This window comes from Macaca fascicularis, chromosome 5, assembly GCF_037993035.2.
Source record: "Macaca fascicularis isolate 582-1 chromosome 5, T2T-MFA8v1.1".
In the NCBI taxonomy this organism is placed as follows: Eukaryota; Metazoa; Chordata; class Mammalia; order Primates; family Cercopithecidae; genus Macaca; species Macaca fascicularis.
In genome coordinates this window covers 92071960-92089658 of record NC_088379.1, presented here as the reverse complement: position 1 = coordinate 92089658, position 17699 = coordinate 92071960, and positions in this window count along the sequence as shown.

Below are 17699 nucleotides of genomic sequence, written 5' to 3'. Positions count from 1 at the left end.
GGAAGCAATCTGATCATAACAACTTCCTTTCAATATTCAATACAACTATTGTCCCTGAAGCTTATCAGATAGACATACTAACAGAAGTCTGCATTGGCGACAAAATATAAATGATATTTTCTGTAATCAATAAACTATACTTCTCTCAAAGTGACTCTATTTAGTTTTTTTAAATTTTCTCTGTTTATTAAATTAGCATGTATTGCTCACTAATTTTGGTGAAAGATTTGAAAGTGGAGATTGTAAACAGGTGACACTTTGATTTGTTGAATTGAAACTGCATTTGTGACTTGAAGCAACTGACAAGAAAGAGAGAGAAATGACTATTTAGATGTTTGTGGCTTCCTACACTGCTGCATTTCCAGTAAGAATAGTATGTAGGCAGTAACTATAATGTATCTGTAATGTCAGCTTCATCTGCAGAGTCAGCATTGTTTTATTCCCCCAAAAAAGTTTTTTTGAAACCACAAATCATGTCGATGCCCTTTTTGTTTTTAATTTGAGGGATTTTTATCCTTTCTATGTTATCTCCTGCTCCCCTACTTCACATTAGAAAATTATTTTCTGCTTAGGGATTATACTAGTAAGCACCAGAAAGACAATCCATCACCTCTTGGGTTAAGAATAATGACTTAATCTCTTGTGGAATAAAAACCTGTCTCTGGCATTCTTTGTGGGTGATAACCTTCTTATTGGAATTCCTCAACCCTTCCCACATTCCCCATTCTCTCCCTCCACATGAGCAACACTATATTGGACAAAGAGACAAACCACTGTTTCTCCTTTTTTGCTTTTCTTCAGTCTTAGTTTAAATGACATTTCTACTGAAGGGATCCAGAATATACCCAGTATGCAGTCATTAAACTTCCACACTGCTAGTTACGGTGAGGTTTTGTTGTTGTTGTTTTTTAGTGGAATGACTTTTTCTTCCAGTGTTTTCTGTTCTCCTTTCCGGTCTTCACTTTGTGACTCACTGTATCTCTTCAGATCCCATCTTGAAACATTCCCGTTCCTGTTTTCTTTGGACCCAGCTTGACTCCCACACAGTTGAATTCCCTTTACACTCCTCTTCATGTACTTGCCAAGATTGCAAATGTGTTTAATTGTATCTTTTCTGCATTCAAATTTCAGTTCTTCTCTTTTTTGTGTTTAAAACATTCAAGCTTTTCTTAGAATAGATTACCCAGTCTGTTCCATTCTACTTTTTTCTCTTAGGTTAGAAATAAAGGTAAACAGAATAAAGGACAGTAGATTTTTACGACACAGAGCGAAAAGGTTTAGGGCTCACATTTTCCTTAGAGCCCTGTGAGTTAGGTGCCTCTTCAGCCATCGTGTAGAGTCTCAGGGTATGTGTCACTCTGGTGTATGGAAAATTTTGTTCCCAACAAGCCAGGGAGGATTTTTAGACATCATATACTACAGGGAGAGGAAGAAGATCCCAGAGGAAGTTGCACGACATGGATACAAGAATGGAAGAAGAAAAAAAAAATAGCTGAGAAATTAGTTTGATAAGGTCATAGTTAGTTTGGAACATATGCAAAATTGCTAGTTTGGTCTCTGTTATTCCTATAGCTCAATTCCTGGTGTACTCTTCTCAATGCACCTACTTCTTTGGGTATCTAGGTCCCCCCACCTGGACGGATCAAGTATCTGGTGTAAAATATTGCACCACATCCCTTTGGCTTCCTTGGCTTTGCAGTTTCACAGATTGAAGCAGCAGTAATAAATTTGCCTTTCACTGGTTCACTCTATACGTGAACCTTCTTTGCCCTCTGAGGCTCTGATGACCAACTGCATGATGAGGTGTGCTCAAGGTGCCTCCCAGCATGATGGTATTTGGGTTCTTAGGCTGGATCTGGGGCTGATGCCAGCGATAAGCACTAGCTGCACTTTCATGCTGGTGACAGGCAATGCTAGTTTGTGAAGTGTCCCTTCAGACAGAGATTGCATGAAAACAAGATGAAAAACATTAGTGATATTGCTAAGTTTCAGTCTCAAAAGCAAAGCAGTGTCTGTAGTGTTCCCTTGACAGTTCTCTAAGACTTTGGCTAGCATACTGGGAAATTTTGTCTTGTCGTGCATATGTCTGAGAAATGTTGAGAGCTGGAACCTGAGCTAGGATATGGTTGACACAGAGGTCAGTGACCTCTGTGATATCATAGGGAGTTTCTTTTTTTTAGAGAGAAAGTCTGGCGTTGCCCAGGCTAGAGTGCAGTGGCTATTCACAGGTGCGATCATGGATCACTTGAGGCCAAGAGCTCAAGGCTGTAGCGTACACAGCCTTGAATTCTTGGCCTCAAGTGATCCCTGTCCCAGCCTCCTGAGTAGCTGGGACTACAGGTACACACCACTGTGTCCAGCTAGGGAGTTGAAGCCTTCATTTTACAGATAAAGAAATTTGGGGCTCTAGGAAGTTGAAAGACTTATTAAACATCACACAACTTGTTAGTGGCAGAGCCAGAGCTAAAACTCTGGTCTCTGGGCTCCTGGCCTAGTATTCTTTGCATTATAACACACTGCCCTACAGTGCTTGTGCTTGCCTCTGCTGGCTGGCCCAGGGTGCCAAGAGACAAAGGTCTATGACATGATATGCCTTTTTAATGTAATTGGACTTGTTAATGTTGTTTTTCTGGACATTATGGATAATACTTCTCTCTCTCTCAATATTCTGAATAAAATTACAATGCATACTCATTATGGAGAATAGAAAATTTGGAAACATAGAAGAAAATAACGATATTTTATAACTTGATTATTGAGATAGGATCACTATTAATATTTTATTTCTTTCTACTTTTTCCTCACGTGGGGTGTGTGTGTGTGTGTGTGTGTGTGTGTGTGTGCTGGTGTATTCATGTGCGTTTACAAAATTGGGATTATATATTTTGTATCAGCTGGGCTTCTTTCTTTAGTGCAAATAACAGAAACTGACCCAGTTACAAACTTAAGGAAGGAAAGGAATTTCTTGGCGGTCTACAGAATAAAAAAACACCCAGGCTTTGGAAGAATGGAACCCAGGAAGCTTCAGGGAGCTCTGTAGCAGAAACTCAGAGCTGTTTTTCTCAGAATAGAGAATAATTACTGGGTAGGCCAAAATAGCACTGTAGATAGATGTCCCAGCTTTGAAATTCACAATCATATCTTGGATGAGTATAGAGTTTCTTAAAATTTCTCAGTAACTGAATTTATTTTGTCACTAGTTCAGTGCAACTCTGTCTCTTCGTGGTTATTATCACATTTGAAGTTCAGCCTTCCTCTCGGGGCTGTTTTTCCCTCTCAAGATTTTTCCTTTCCACCCCTTTTTCTCCCCTCCCTGGTGGAGGTCTTTGGGAATAGAGAAAGCTCACACTAGCACCCTGCTGCTAGGAAGGCATATCTGGTCTTTGTGTGACTCTCCATTCCTTCCTGGCTGTGAAGTCTTGTTTACATGGATTTTGCCTGTGGGTTTGTTCTGGACACTGGGCAGTGCAGTGCAGAGCAATTACTCCCAGGAGTTTGGTTATCTTCTCCTGCTGCTGCTAAGAACCAACTGCCCCTGGCGTTAGTGTGGGGCCTCCCAATTCTCTGCTGTGTTCCTCCCCTTACTCCCCGCTTTCCCCATAAGCCAGCTGCTGCATTGTTCCCAGATCTCTCCCATGACCCTTTCAAGAAACCATGGGGGTTGTGGGGGTTGATAGGGTAGGAACCTCTCTCAGCCCCCACCCCACCCCAGTCCTGACTTAGTGCCATTCATACTCTTTGCAGCCACCCTGCATTATCAGTGGGCATTCTGAAAGTGGCTCCTCCCTGATTTCATGTAAGAAATCTAACAAAAGTACCTCTGCTTTTGTTGTTCAAGATAGGGTCTTGTCATGTTGCCCAGGCTGGTCTCAAACTTCTGGGCTCAAGTGATCCTCCCACCTCGTCCTCCCAAAGTGCTAGGATTACAGGAGTGAGCCACCACACTCAGCCAAAAGTACCTTCTTTTCTCATGTCAAGAAACCTATTTGGAAAGAGGCCAGTCCCCTCAGGGACTTTTCCTATATCTGACTTTCTTCTCTTTTTTCCCCTCTTTCTCCATGCTCTTCCCTGCAGCCCAGGAGGGGAATTTTTCTTCTTTCTTGCTATCAGGCAAGAATATATTGAGTACTGCATTATTTTTATTCTGTGGTTAACTTTTGTAATCTCTGTGCTCTAGTCTTCTAGATTCTGCATCAGTTTTCCAATCATGTTCATTTTTATTAATTCAAAAGAAAACCCTTCTCTTTCAATGACCCAGTTTGTTTGTTTGTTTGTTTATTTGTTTGAGACAGGGTCTCACTCTGTTGCCTAGGCTGGAGTGTGGTGATGTGATCCCGGGTCACTGCAACCTCCGCCTCCTGGGCTCAAGCGATCCTCCCACCTCAGCCCCCTGAGTAGTTGGGACCACAGGTGTGCGACACCATGCCCAGCTAATTTGTTGTATTTTTCATACAGACAGAGTTTTGCTATGTTGCCCAAGCTGGTCTAACTCCTGAGCTCAAGGGATCTGCCCAACTTGGCCTTCCAAAGTGCTAGGATTACAGGTGTGAGGCAACACACTGTGCATGGCCCAGTTCTTACATATCAAAGATGCTTTGCTTCAGGGTGATAACCGTGCTATGAGTTAAAACACATTTAAGCATGCAATGAATTTCTCCTCTCCTGAAGACAATGGCTCTGATTGACCCAATGGATGGATTCAATATTAATCTGTTACAGGGCAACAGAAATAATTTGTGGAAAGGAGAAAACCCTTTAGTTAAAATTTTCCAATGACAGCTCCACATTCAATTTGATACCCTATGTTTTCTAATATCAAGAGAATTTTTTAATCCAGGGCTGCATCGGATTTGCTTAGTCATCCTACAACTCATTTAACCTTCCTCTGATGATTGAATATTTAAAACATTTTGAGATTTTGTTATTATAATTAAGATTGTAACTAACATCCTTGGACACACATTTCTATATGCCTCTTATTCTATTTGACAAGCATTTAAGTGGGACAATTATTGGATCAGAAAGTTAAAATTTGAAAATATTCTTCATATATGTTGCAAAATGGTTCCCAAAAAGCTTGTTCTCACATGTGCCCCAGCCAACAGTATAGGAGGGTGTGAGACTTGTTACACACTTGCTGACATTGAATAATGATTTAATCTTAGCCTCTTGCAGCCCTCATTAGTTTATGGGAACAGAAAGGGCATATATTAAAGACTAGTAACTTCAATATTGCCATTTCCCCCTCTTGCTAGCGGAGGTAAGACCTCTAATGCTTTTGGAAATTCTAATTCCTGCGACCAAGGGTTTCTAAAAGCACCAGGGCTTTCATGCTTGTGCTTACACTCCAACCTCCCTCTGATTGGCTTTGCCTCATCTAGTAGCTGAGGTTTGGGGCTTCAGAGAGTTTTGTGAAAAGTGTAGGACGATGTCTTTTCTCCCAGTGTGTGACTCTAATAGGTCCGAAGCTGTGCTGGTGAGAGGTAAAGCCGGCTGGGCTTCTGGGTGGGGTGGGGACTTGGAGAACTTTTCTGTCTAGCTAAAGGATTGTAAACGCACCAAACAGCACTCTGTGTCTAGCTAAAGGTTTGTAAAGGCACCAGCCAGGGCTCTGTGTCTAGCTAATCAGGTAGGGGACTTGGGAGAACTTTTCTGTCTAGCTAAAGGATTGTAAATGCACCAATCAGCACTCTGTGTCTAGCTAATTGGGTAGGGGACTTGGAGAACTTTTCTGTCTAGCTAAAAGATTGTAAATGCACCAATCAGCACTCTGTGTCTAGCTAAAGGTTTGTAAATGCGCCAATCAGCACTCTGTTGAAACGGACCAATCAGCACTCTGTAAAACAGACCAATCAGCACTCTGTAAAGTGGACCAATCAGCTCTCTGTAAAGACCAATCAGCTCTGGTAAAATGGACCAATCAGCAGGATGTGAGTGGGGCCAGAAAAGGGAATAAAAGCAGGCCACCAGCACCAGCAACGGGAAACCTGGTCTGTTTGTTTTCAGACCCTGGAAGCTTTGCTCTTTTCCTTCACGATAAACCTTGTTGCTGCTGATAGTTTGGGTCCGCACTGTCTTTATGAGCTGTAAAACTTATCGCAAAGATTTATAGCTTCACTCCTGAAGCCAGCAAGACCATGAGCCTACCAGGAGGAACAAACAATTTTGGAGACCCCTCCTTTATGAGCTGTAATGCTCCCTGCGAAGTTGTGGACGGGCTGCCTTTATGAGGTGTAGCACACACTGCCAAGGTCTGCAGCTTCACTCCTGAAGTCAGTGAGACCGGGAACCCACCAGAAGGAACAAACTCTGGACACACCACCTTTAAGAACAGTAACACTCACTGCGAGGTTCTGCGGCTTCATTCTTGAAGTCAGCAAGACCAAGAACCCACCAATTCCAGACACAGTAGTATGTTCTAGTGCTTTAAAGTTGTTGAAATAGCTGTTTCAGGTTTTTTTCTTTACCTTTTTTTTTTTCTGGTTGCCCTCTCTTCTTTCCTCTGCAGGAGTTCAGTGAGGGAACTGGGCTAGAGAACAAATCTGAATGACACATCAGACTGCTAGAAGAACTCCTGTTTTCCTGGGCTAAGCTCATTATTTCTGATTTGTTCTTCAGAATATGTTCTTTTGCAAGAAGCTCTTCAGTTTGCATACAAATCGGTTTTTTGCAAGCCTACCTCGTAACTATAACTGATGGGGATTGATTTTCGCTTAGACTCAGGCAGATGTGCCTATTAACAGCATTTTTTAAAAAAGATTTTTAATTTGGTAAGTGAAAATATCTTGTAGGTTTTTAAATTTACCTTCCTGTACTATGAAGGAGACCAGGCATTTTTCTGTATATTTTAATTTGTTTATAAATTGTGTGGTTCAAAGTCCTTTGTCGTCATCTCAAGATGTTTTAGCACGAGATTTAACAATATTAAATATATAAGCCCTTGAGCTATCATATTAGTTAGAAGTAGTTCCCCCTTTTTTGGTCATTTCATTTTTTTTTTTTTTTACATGTACGGAAGTTTAACATGGAGTACCTTGTTCATGGATAGGAACCGTGGATATTTTAAAGACAGCTCTACTCTCCAATTGGCTTATAGATGCAATGCAATTCTAATCAAAGTCTAAAAAGGTTCTATGTAAAACCTTACAAGTTTATTCTAAAATTTATATGGAAGAGGGAAAGGCTAAAAGCATCCAAAATGCACTTAAAGAAAAAGCAAAACAGGGAGGTTTGTCTCCCAGAAATTAAGGTTTACTGGGCCGGGTGCAGTGGCTCACGCCTGTAATCCCAGCATTTTGGGAGACCAAGGCGGGTGGATCACCTGAGGTCGGAAGTTCAAAACCAGCCTGACCAACATGGAGAAACTCCATCTCTGCTAAAAACACAAAAGTTAGTTAGGCAATGGTGGCGCATTCCTGTAATCCCAGCTGCGCGAGAGGCTGACCCAGGAGAACTGCTTGAACCTGGGAGACAGAGCCTGTGATGAGCCAAGGTTGTGACACTGCACTCCAGCCTGGGCAGCAATAGTGAAACTGTCTTTAAAACAAAAAAAAATTTATTATAATGCTGTAGTAATTAACACAATGTGGGATTTGCATTGGGATAAAATACTCAGGTGGGAAAGGAGTGACTATTCAGTAAATGGTGCTAGATTAATTGATTACCTATATATACAAAAAAACAAAAAGGAATTATATTGTTGTACCAGTCCATACATGAACATAGATTCTGTGTGGATTAAAGACTAAACTGTGAAAGATAAAACTTTGAAACTTTTAGAACACAGGACACCATCTTTATGAATGAGGGGTGGGAAAAGATTTATAAAACAAGGCTCAGAAAACACAAACCATAAAGAGAGAGATTAATTCAATCATATTAAAACTAATAATGGTCATTTATCAAAAGATACTGTAAAATAGTGGCCAGATAAGCCACAAAGTAGGAGATGACATTTTCCACACATATAACCTAGAAAGGAGTGGCTTGCAAAATAGGTGAAGAATCTCAAAAAGCAATATGATATAAACACAAACAACCTAACAAAATAATAGGCAAGAGATAGAACCATGAATATTTCTCAGGGAGGTACCTTGAGACTTGAATCCCTATAAACTGGCTTCTCCATCCTTTTGACATGCCACAATCAGATTTTTCATGCTCATTTTGCACATTTTCTGCCCCAGCTCTTGAATCAGCTGTTTCTGCAAGGAACCCTGGTTCCTTTGGAGAAGAATGGTATTTTGAAACCATGATTTGTGTGCTGGGTGCAATTATTACTATTGGGATATCACCGTTCTTTCTCTGTGAATAGAGCTAGGGGATATTTGCATACTAACACTGAAAATCACTGCATTTGCACTGATACCTGTAGTTGCAATCTATCACCACAAAGTTCAGTCTCATTTTATTCCTGGATCTCATTATCCTTAGTACTTTTACATACTTGATCAATTCTCTCATATGCACCACTCTGCCTTTGCCACCAGCATCACCTCTCACAACAAAGACTTCTGTATCTCACTTGGGCTGCAACATCCCCTGCAGGGCTACGATTGCTGGACGCCGCTGTGTGGATTCCCTCTTCGTCCTGCTCAGGCTCCAACAACCTGAGTCAGGTCACCCTAATGCCTGCCTACCCTCCTCACCCTGCTCAGCTTCCAACATCTATGCTAGGCCTTTTCCTACGCAGATGCTCATCTTACCCTCGTCTTACCACCATGGGTTTCCCTAACCTGCTGCAAATGCCATCCTATCCTACTTGTCTCTGTTGAAAGGCTTTATGACCAAATTGTTCTGGAAAAGAAGGAAAGAAAGAAGAAAGGCAAGAGCTACCTCTAGATCTTTATGGTTTCATTTTTACTGTTGTGTTTTTAATCTATGGGAATGTGGTATGATTTAAAGATAATTTTACTTATATCAAATCATTTCCTAAATAATTCTTTATATTTCCATGTAAATATCTTTTTGATTAGTATAATGCACAATGTTGAAGAAATGACTATTTTTATTTTTGAAGATACTAGTAGAAAGACAACCAGAGGAAAAAGAAAGCAAATTGAGATTATATCTACAACTAATAGAAGAAAAATAAAGCTGAATTTTCACAAGACCAAATTTTTCTTTTAAGACAGTAATATAATGTCCCATTTGGAAAGTTTCAAAATTAAATAATGAAAGCTATTCATTAAAATGTGAAGCCTCAGGATGAATAAATGTAATCGTGTCTGGGCTCTGTGACTGAATACATTAGTTGCACGTAGAGGATTGTTCTCTTATACACATCTGTTTTCATCTAGAAAAATAAATAAAGAAGCCCTTTCTTACCCTTGGCTCCACTTCTTTGACTTATGTCAAGTAAAATTAAACTTTGAAAAGCAAAACTGTCCAAAGAAAGCATGAATTTATATGAGCATATTTACTGTTACAAGTATTATGTAAGAAACTGCTTGCTGAGTGTTCCAGAGGTTTTTTGGTGTAGACTATGCTTTTCTATGCAACACTAAATTATTTATTAGATAGTTGTTGCCTTGAGCCAGACTATCTCCCCATTTTTCCTACATCAATTGACTAGAAAACCTCATAGTTGTCAATCTCTGAAGACAAGGGGAAATAAAATGTCCTATTACATTTCTTCCTTATTGCATTACTGTAAGCTCACTATGAACTTCTTCTGGGTTACATCTTATGATTCTCTTGAGTCTACTTTATTCCCTAAGAGCACAGTGGCCATAGACTTGATAGGAATCTTCTGGGATTATCTATCGTATTTGATAAAATGTTTTGAGGTGTCTTGTACCAGATTATAATAGACAAGCAAAACATTTTGAAATTTCAGCCCTGGGAATTTGGTAGATCAAATTCTTTTGGCTCAGCTTGGTTTTCATTTCTCCCCTTGAGGATTGTTTTACTACCAAAGTAAACTAAAGAGTATTTGGAGACATAGATATCTCAATTCATAAAGAGTACACTGGGCTGTTAGTCTATATATAAAGGGGGAAAAAACAAAACACAAAAAAAGTGCACTCATTTAAATGTAGTCTTGGGCAGGGTGTGGTGTTTATGCCTGTAATCCCAGCACTTGGGGAGGCTGGGGCGGCATAGCAAGACACTGTTTCTAAAAAAAAAAAAAAAAATTAGTGAGATGATTGCTTAAGCCCAAGAGTTCAAGGCTTCAGTGAGCTATGATGGCGACACCGCACTCCAGCTGGGATGAGAGAGTGATACCTTGTCTCAAAAAATATATATGTTCTTGGATTAATTTATATTGTTAATGTGATAGAAGATAGTTAACTTAGGCTGTATCTTCATGTGATGCTTGAGTTGCCCATTTTGAATGAATTGTTAAAACTGTTCAGGCAGTAATTAGCTTGTATTGTTTTCTGTAAATTTTGAAATTTTGTAAAGTCTTTCTGGAACTTTCTGGCTTTGTAGGAGAATCTCAAGTGATCACTTCTCAGAAACAAATTTCAAGGGGCCATTTCCATTCTCTTACCAACAAAACTCAAAATGGAAAAAGGACCTAAAAATCTGGATAGGAAAAGAATATTAAGCAATGTATATAGATGGACATGAATCTGTGGTATTGGTTTTATAAGTCCCAGGGTAGAAAAGTGACCTCTTCCCTGAGCAGGGTCAGACATTTTATTCTTTGCTTCTAAAGATGACTGGAGAAGGTATTAACTGGTCTATTAAAAATCAGCTATTTATTTTCTTCTTGTTTTTGTTTTTGTTTTTGAGACAGAGTCTCGCTCTGTCACCTAGGCTGGAGTGCATTGGCACAATCTCAGCTCACTGCAACCTCTGCCTCCTGGGTTCAAGCAATTCTCCTGTCTCAGCCTCCTGAGTAGCTGGGATTATAGGCATGTGCCACTATGCCAGGCTAATTTTTGTATTTTTAGTAGAGACGGGTTTTCACCATGTTGGCCAGGCTGGTCTCGAACTCCTGACCTCAGGTGATAGGCCTGCCTCAGTCTCCCAAGGTGCTGGGATTACAGGCGTGAGTAGTGACTCATGGCCTGATTTTTGACTAATTTTAGATTTACAGAGAGATTGTAATGATAGGGCATAGTTTCCATATACCACTCACTCTGTTTTTCTTAATGATAATATCTCATAATACCATTGTGCATTTGTGAAAACTAAAAGGCAACATTGGTACATCACTATTAATTAAACTTCAGACTTTATTCAGACTTCACTAATTTTTCTCTAATGTTTCTTTTGTCTTCAAAGATCAACCTGTGATAACACATTGCATCTAGTTGTTATGTAACAGCTTGCATGAAATGTTGGGAACTTAGGCAAACAGAAGAAAAATGTGAAAAAATACATTTATACTTAAAGAAATTCTGTGGTTAATTTTATAACTAAGTCTTTTCTGCATTGATGTTATGATGATTCCTGAAAATGTCTAAGTGACGTACTAGTTATATTTCAAAAAATGTGGCATGTGTAGTCAAAGACACTGCAAAGAGTATAAAGTCATATAAGACAGTGCCTCTGCCTTCTAGAGAGGTAAATAATATAAGAAAACATTATGTGGTGGGGAAGACAAGTATTAATGAGGAGCCTTGGGAGCTGTAAGGGAAATAAATTTAGTGGTTACGGCAACAGGATCCCTGGGGAGGTAGAAGAGGGCTGTGTCTTTAGCGGCACCAAGGGCTCATGATTCTAGGGAGAGTAATGGTGCTTCTGTGAGATGAGCAGGAAAATGGGGATATTGGAGGGGATTGGTTCTTCTCTTGTGAAAGAAACATGCTCACAATTCAGGAAGCAAATAAGGTTGAGTCCATGGGGCATGAAGTCCGCGGAGGTGGGAAGCCCAACAGTGGGATAGTGAGTAGGAAGCAATATTTTAAGGAAATATGTTTGTTCAGTAACTGTTGGCTCCAAACCACTAATACACTTGATTTTAAGGTAATACTATTCAGAGTCAGGCCACAAAGTGGCACACACTTGTGGTCCCAGATACTTGGAAGACTAAAGTTGGAGAATCACTTGATCCTGGGAGGTCAAGACTGTAGTGAGAAAGACCAAAGGTACTTGCAGAGCAAATATTGTCTTAGGCTATCATAGTGGGGGAGATATTTAGCCCACTAGTTAGGAATATCAAAAGGATTGGTGCTGGTGGAGATCTCCATTTTGGTTTTCTACTGAACCCTCAGTACTGTACTTTTCTGAGCAATTCATTTAACATTTTTATTTCTTTATTTTATTGTGGTATATACATAACAAAACTTACCATTTTAATCTTTTTTTAAGTACACAATTCATTGGCACTTAGTACATTCACATTGTTGTGTAATTATCACTGCTATCCATCTGCAGAACTTTTTCTTCATCCCATACTGAAACTCTGTACCCATTAAACAATAACTCCTAATTTCACCCCATTTTACCCCTAGTGTTTTACTTTCTTTCTCTGTGTATCTGGTTACTCTAGGCACATTGTGTAAATGAAATCATACAATATCTTTCCTTTTGTGTATGACCTATTTCACTTACCATAATGTCTTTAAGGTTCATCCATATTGTGGTGCTCTACTTATATTACTTAAAGTAGTCACAGTCAAAATATGCTGAGTTTTTTTTTTTTTTTTTTTTCCTGAGGCGGTTCATAGGCTAAGATAAACAGCAGGACACACAAAACACACATTGGAGGGGAAGAGTATGCAAAGTCATTAGTAGAGGTAGGATACTGAGGTAACAAACACAAAGGCCCCAATCCCTTAGCTGCTGGAGGTAGAGCTGGAGATTGTGGACCAGGAAGGAAGGACCAAGTCACAAGACAGAGGCCACTGGTTTGAGGCTGGGATACTGGACTGGGATGGAGATGTCAGGCAGGAAGAACCTGGTAAACCTCTGGGCCCAAGAGTAGTAGTGCTTATGGAGGTTATTGCAGATTCAGAAAAGTGGAGGGGAAGACTCTCCAGTGAGTGACTCAGACAGGAGGGAGAGGCCACTTGGCTCAGGTGCCAAGGAGGGAAAAGATAAGAGTTTGGAGGATCCAAGAAAGTTTTCAAGGAAAAGGTGGCATATAAGTGAGTAGCATTTGGATAGGAAGAGAGGACTGGAACAGTGATTTACTCCAGAGGAGGTGGCATTAGGACAAATAGAGAGGTGGAAACCACAACATGCTTTTGGACCTAAGTAGACCAGTTTGGTTGGGGCATTATGGAATGCAGAAGGAGATAGGGGTAGGAGCCAGTTATTGACAAATAAGTTATCCAGATTATTTGGAAAGCAATAGACATAAGTAGAAAATGTTTATCTTTTCCTTTGCCTCAACTGTCATTAAGCTTGATTAGAATAGTTAGCACTCCTTGCCTCATAGTAGCTTGGGAAATGCCTCCATTTCCTAGGAGAATATAAACTACCCGAAGGTGGCACCATTTTAAAGATAGTGTCCCTTGTAGTGTGAAGCACAAGGTCTTAAGTTCTTTATTCCTCATCAAATATTCTTTGAAATGAATGGTAATTAGATTAAGATATTTTTATGGGAGCTTTTTTGCCATGGAGCTTTTAAAATTTTATATATATATATATACACACACACACACACACACACATATATATATGTAATTTAAAAACTTTAGAGACAGAGGTCTCACTATGTTGTCCAGGCTGTCTTTGAACTCCTGGTCTCAAGCAATCCTTCTACCTCAGCTCCTTGAGTAGCTGGGATTACAAGTGGAAACCACTGTGCCCAGTGCCTGCCCTGGAGCTTCTTGTCTAAGACAATGGGACCCAGTTTGGAGATGAGTGACTTCTCTCACCATTTCCTACTGGTAAGTGGGCTCTTTGGCTGAGGCTCCCTGGCCTAATGTCCAGCCTTCTTCTCTTGCCATGCAGCTCTACCCTCTCCCAATCCTGGATGCTTTGTGTCAGGAGAAACCGTGGCTTGCCATCTGTGATAACTCCAAATCCTGTCCCCATTTCACATTGGACATGCTTCCCCTGGTGATAACTTCCACCATCCCTTTCTACACTACATCTGCCAAGGGATTAGATTAATCCCCTCCAATCTACCTCACGTTTAAAAGCTGTTTAGTTACTGCCCTCTTGGTGAGGGAATCAGGGAGCTCACCCTTCAGAAACCAGTGCTGCTTCTTTCCTGCAGTGGGGCAAGGAAGAGATTCTTTATTCTTCATTGACAAGTTTATAGCAATGATAGTAGTATCAACAACTATAGCAAAATAACCCATAACAATGACAACCACCACCTCAAAACAACTCCAAGGCATCACCTTTTTCCTTATTAATTCATCTGGTTGTAGACCATGTATCCTCATTGAGGGGATGTGAGTGCACCCTCAGCGTGAGGGATCTTAAACATGATTGTAATGTAATAGGCTCAGATAGCATCAATTACTTTATGACTTGCTTAGGTAAAGACTGATTAACCTTAGGGTTTGATAAACAGAGTGGAATCTGGAGGAAAAGCAGCCAGTGAAGGAGAATTTTTTAGTAAATCCCCAGTGCTCTTCAATTTAAATGGTCTAGTCATGTTGACAGTTGTTGTTATGATGAAAAGGGATGTGCCAAGTGTTAGTTAGCTTGGTGACCATGGAGCTCATCCGGCTCCCAACATTTGTTACTATTTCTTCTGTGCTGGTCAGTTCCAGGTTTTGCATGGTCCAGATCTCATCATGGTGGCTAGGCAGCCCTGAGAAGTCCTACTGAAGTGGCCAGTCAGCCTCTCTAAGTAGTCTTCTCATCTCATTTACACCCAAGTTCAAAAAAAACATTTCTGTTTATACGAAGATGACCAAAAGAAAAATATGCCTTTTCTTTTGGTAGATGCTTTGATCTGAATGTTTGTGTCTCCCCTAAATTCATTTGTTGAAACCCAGTCACCAATGTAGTGGAATTGGGAGGTTGGGCCTTTAAGAGGTGATTAGTTCGTAAGGGCAGAGCCTTCAGGAATGGGATTAGTGTCCTTATAAAAAGAGGCCCCAGAGAGCTTTCACCATGTGAGGATGCAGCCAGGAGGTATTTTTCGCGAACCAAGAAATGGGCCCTCATGAGACACCAAATCTACCAGTGCCTTGATCTTGGACTCTCCAGCCTCCAGATCTGTGAGAAATAAATTTCTGTTGTTTTTAAGCTACCCAGTTTATGGTAAATTGTTATAGCAGCCTGAACAGACTAGGACAGTAGACTCTTGTTTTCCCATGGTGTGCTGTGGTACATATTGGTGACATGGGTAATTGTTTTACCTATGAAATGGAAATGTTTCACTCATCCATTAATTCTGCAGTAGATACTTATTGAAAGTCTGCTATGTGCTAGGCCCTATTCTAAGTGTTGGAACTAGAAAAATGAATCAGATAGGCGTGATTTCTGTCCATGGGGCTTATATATTAACCCAAATCAGAAAATCCTAACCTTTCATTTAAATCTTTCTCTTTTATTGAGTTCTCACCCAAGGTTCTTAAATGTCAGGCTGCTTGTATTTGAATCTATTGTAGATTGCCTGGACATAGCCCTGAAGATTCTGATCAAGTGGATCTGGGATAGAGCCAGGAAGTCTGTACTTACAAAAAAAAAAAAAAAAAAAAAAGGAAAAACAAAACCGAAAGCCTTGAGTAGTTTAATATGCAGCTAGGTTTGGGAGCCAATATTAAAAAAAATTCTAATTATTTAAAACTAAACTTGTGAATGTGTCTGAATCATATATGGATGATGGGAACTAAGCACGTAGACAAACATTATAGGATGTCAAGTGGGAATTTTCCTTATGACATGTAACTACTGCTAAGACCCAAATTGAGGACAAAAGATACAATTTGTTCCATATTCTAAATTTGTAGAGTCATCAGAAGTTGGAATCAGCCATCCTTCTGCAGGGCTTTCTGAGATGCCCCTAGTTAGGGAACTTGCCCAACCACCCATCGCTGTTCCTGTCTCCCAGGGGAGGTTGGGGGAGAGGAAGTCAACCTCTTGGGGAGTATGTGGACAGACTCTATTCATTCTCTCAAGTCAAGTATGTGAGAGAGGGGAACTCGAGCAAATAATTTGAAAAGAAGCAAATAACTTGAAAAGAAAAACAGACATTTTGTTCCCTGGCTGTATGACCTTCTGAAGTAGTAGACTTGCTGATATGCTTTATTTGCTACTGACATGTGAGAAAATAGAATGCAGTGGAGATGGCATGAGTGGGGCCTTTCTAGGTGGAGGTGGGGGTCAGTAATGATGGCCTCCTCCTTCAAAATAGGGGTAAAGTCCTCACATGCCTGCAGACTTGAGAGTTGGTGCAGAGAATATGAGATTGGAAACCACAAATGTCCCAGGATTGATGCAGTGTCAGGGGCAATGAGGGGCTCACCTGTGGAGAATGCCGCCAAGCCTGCATCTGCCAAAGAAGGCAAACAGATCTTTCATGTAAAGGAAAGCTTAGAGCCACCTCTGGTCCTCATCAAGCCCAGAGACAATAGGCTAAACTAGTGGTTACCATCATCTGCTGAGAGCATAGCAACAGTTATGCAGAGATGCTCATGCTTCCTTTTTCTTTTCTCCTTCCCCAGTCCCGAAGGAGCTCACATCCAGAAGAAGAAAGAGTTTGGTGGTGGTGACAGAGTCAGAACTCTTCCCTTCACCCAACCCCACTTCCCTCACCCCACCAAACTCCTCAAAACTTTTAGTCTAAAACTGAAGGTCTAACCTCTTCTAGGTAATGGGACACATAGAGTTATGATTGAATATAAGATCGAAGTGTTTAAATGAATAGGACTAAGTCTGAAATATCTGAATGAGAGTGTCCTAATAACCAAATTTGACTGAAAAGCACAAAATTAGGCAAGATATATTTGGGAGGTTACAATTCACCAGGAAAGTTTGGGGCATTTACTGGAAAAATAAAACCACTGTGTGTCTAAGTTGGGTGTGGTAGTGCACGCCTCTAGGCCCAGCTACTTGAGAGGCTGAAGCAGAAGGATCACCTGAGGCCAGGAGTTTGAGATTTCAGTGTGCTATGATCACTCCTGTGAATAGCTATAGATAGTTATAGCACTTGAGCCTGGGCAGCATAGTAAGACCAATAAACAAACAAAGAACCCCCTCAAAATATTGTGTGTTCATTATGAGTTGAGATGCCTTAGTAGACTTAAAATATTTTATTTAAAGGTTTAAAAATAATTATAGGCTGGGCATGGTGGCTCACGCCTGTAATCCCAACACTTTGGGAGGCCGGAGTGGGAGAATCACGAGGTCAGGAGATCGAGACCATCCTGGCTAACACAGTGAAACCCCATCTCTACCGAAAATACAAAAAATTAGCCGTGCGTGGTGGTGGGCGCCTGTAGTCCCAGCTACTGGGGAGACTGAGGCAGGAGAATGGCGTGAACCCGGAAGGCAGAGCTTGCAGTGAGCTGAGATTGTGCCACTGCACTCCAGCCTGGGCAACAGAGCAAGACTCCGTCTCAAAAAAAAAAAAAAATTATATGTGCACATATCACAGAATTCAAAATACATAGAAGGATAAAAATAAAAGATAAGTTTTCTTTTCTGGTCCTTTCCCTCAACCATGCAATTTTTAGGTTTTTTTTTTTTTCCTGAAAATATCACAGAATTGCTTTATATTAAAGCTTCCAAGAATCATCTAGTTCTATATCAGTTCTATAGCATTGATAATCATGTGCAAGAAATATATGGGTTAGATATATTTCCACATTCTGTGGTTACATTTCTTTTCCAAA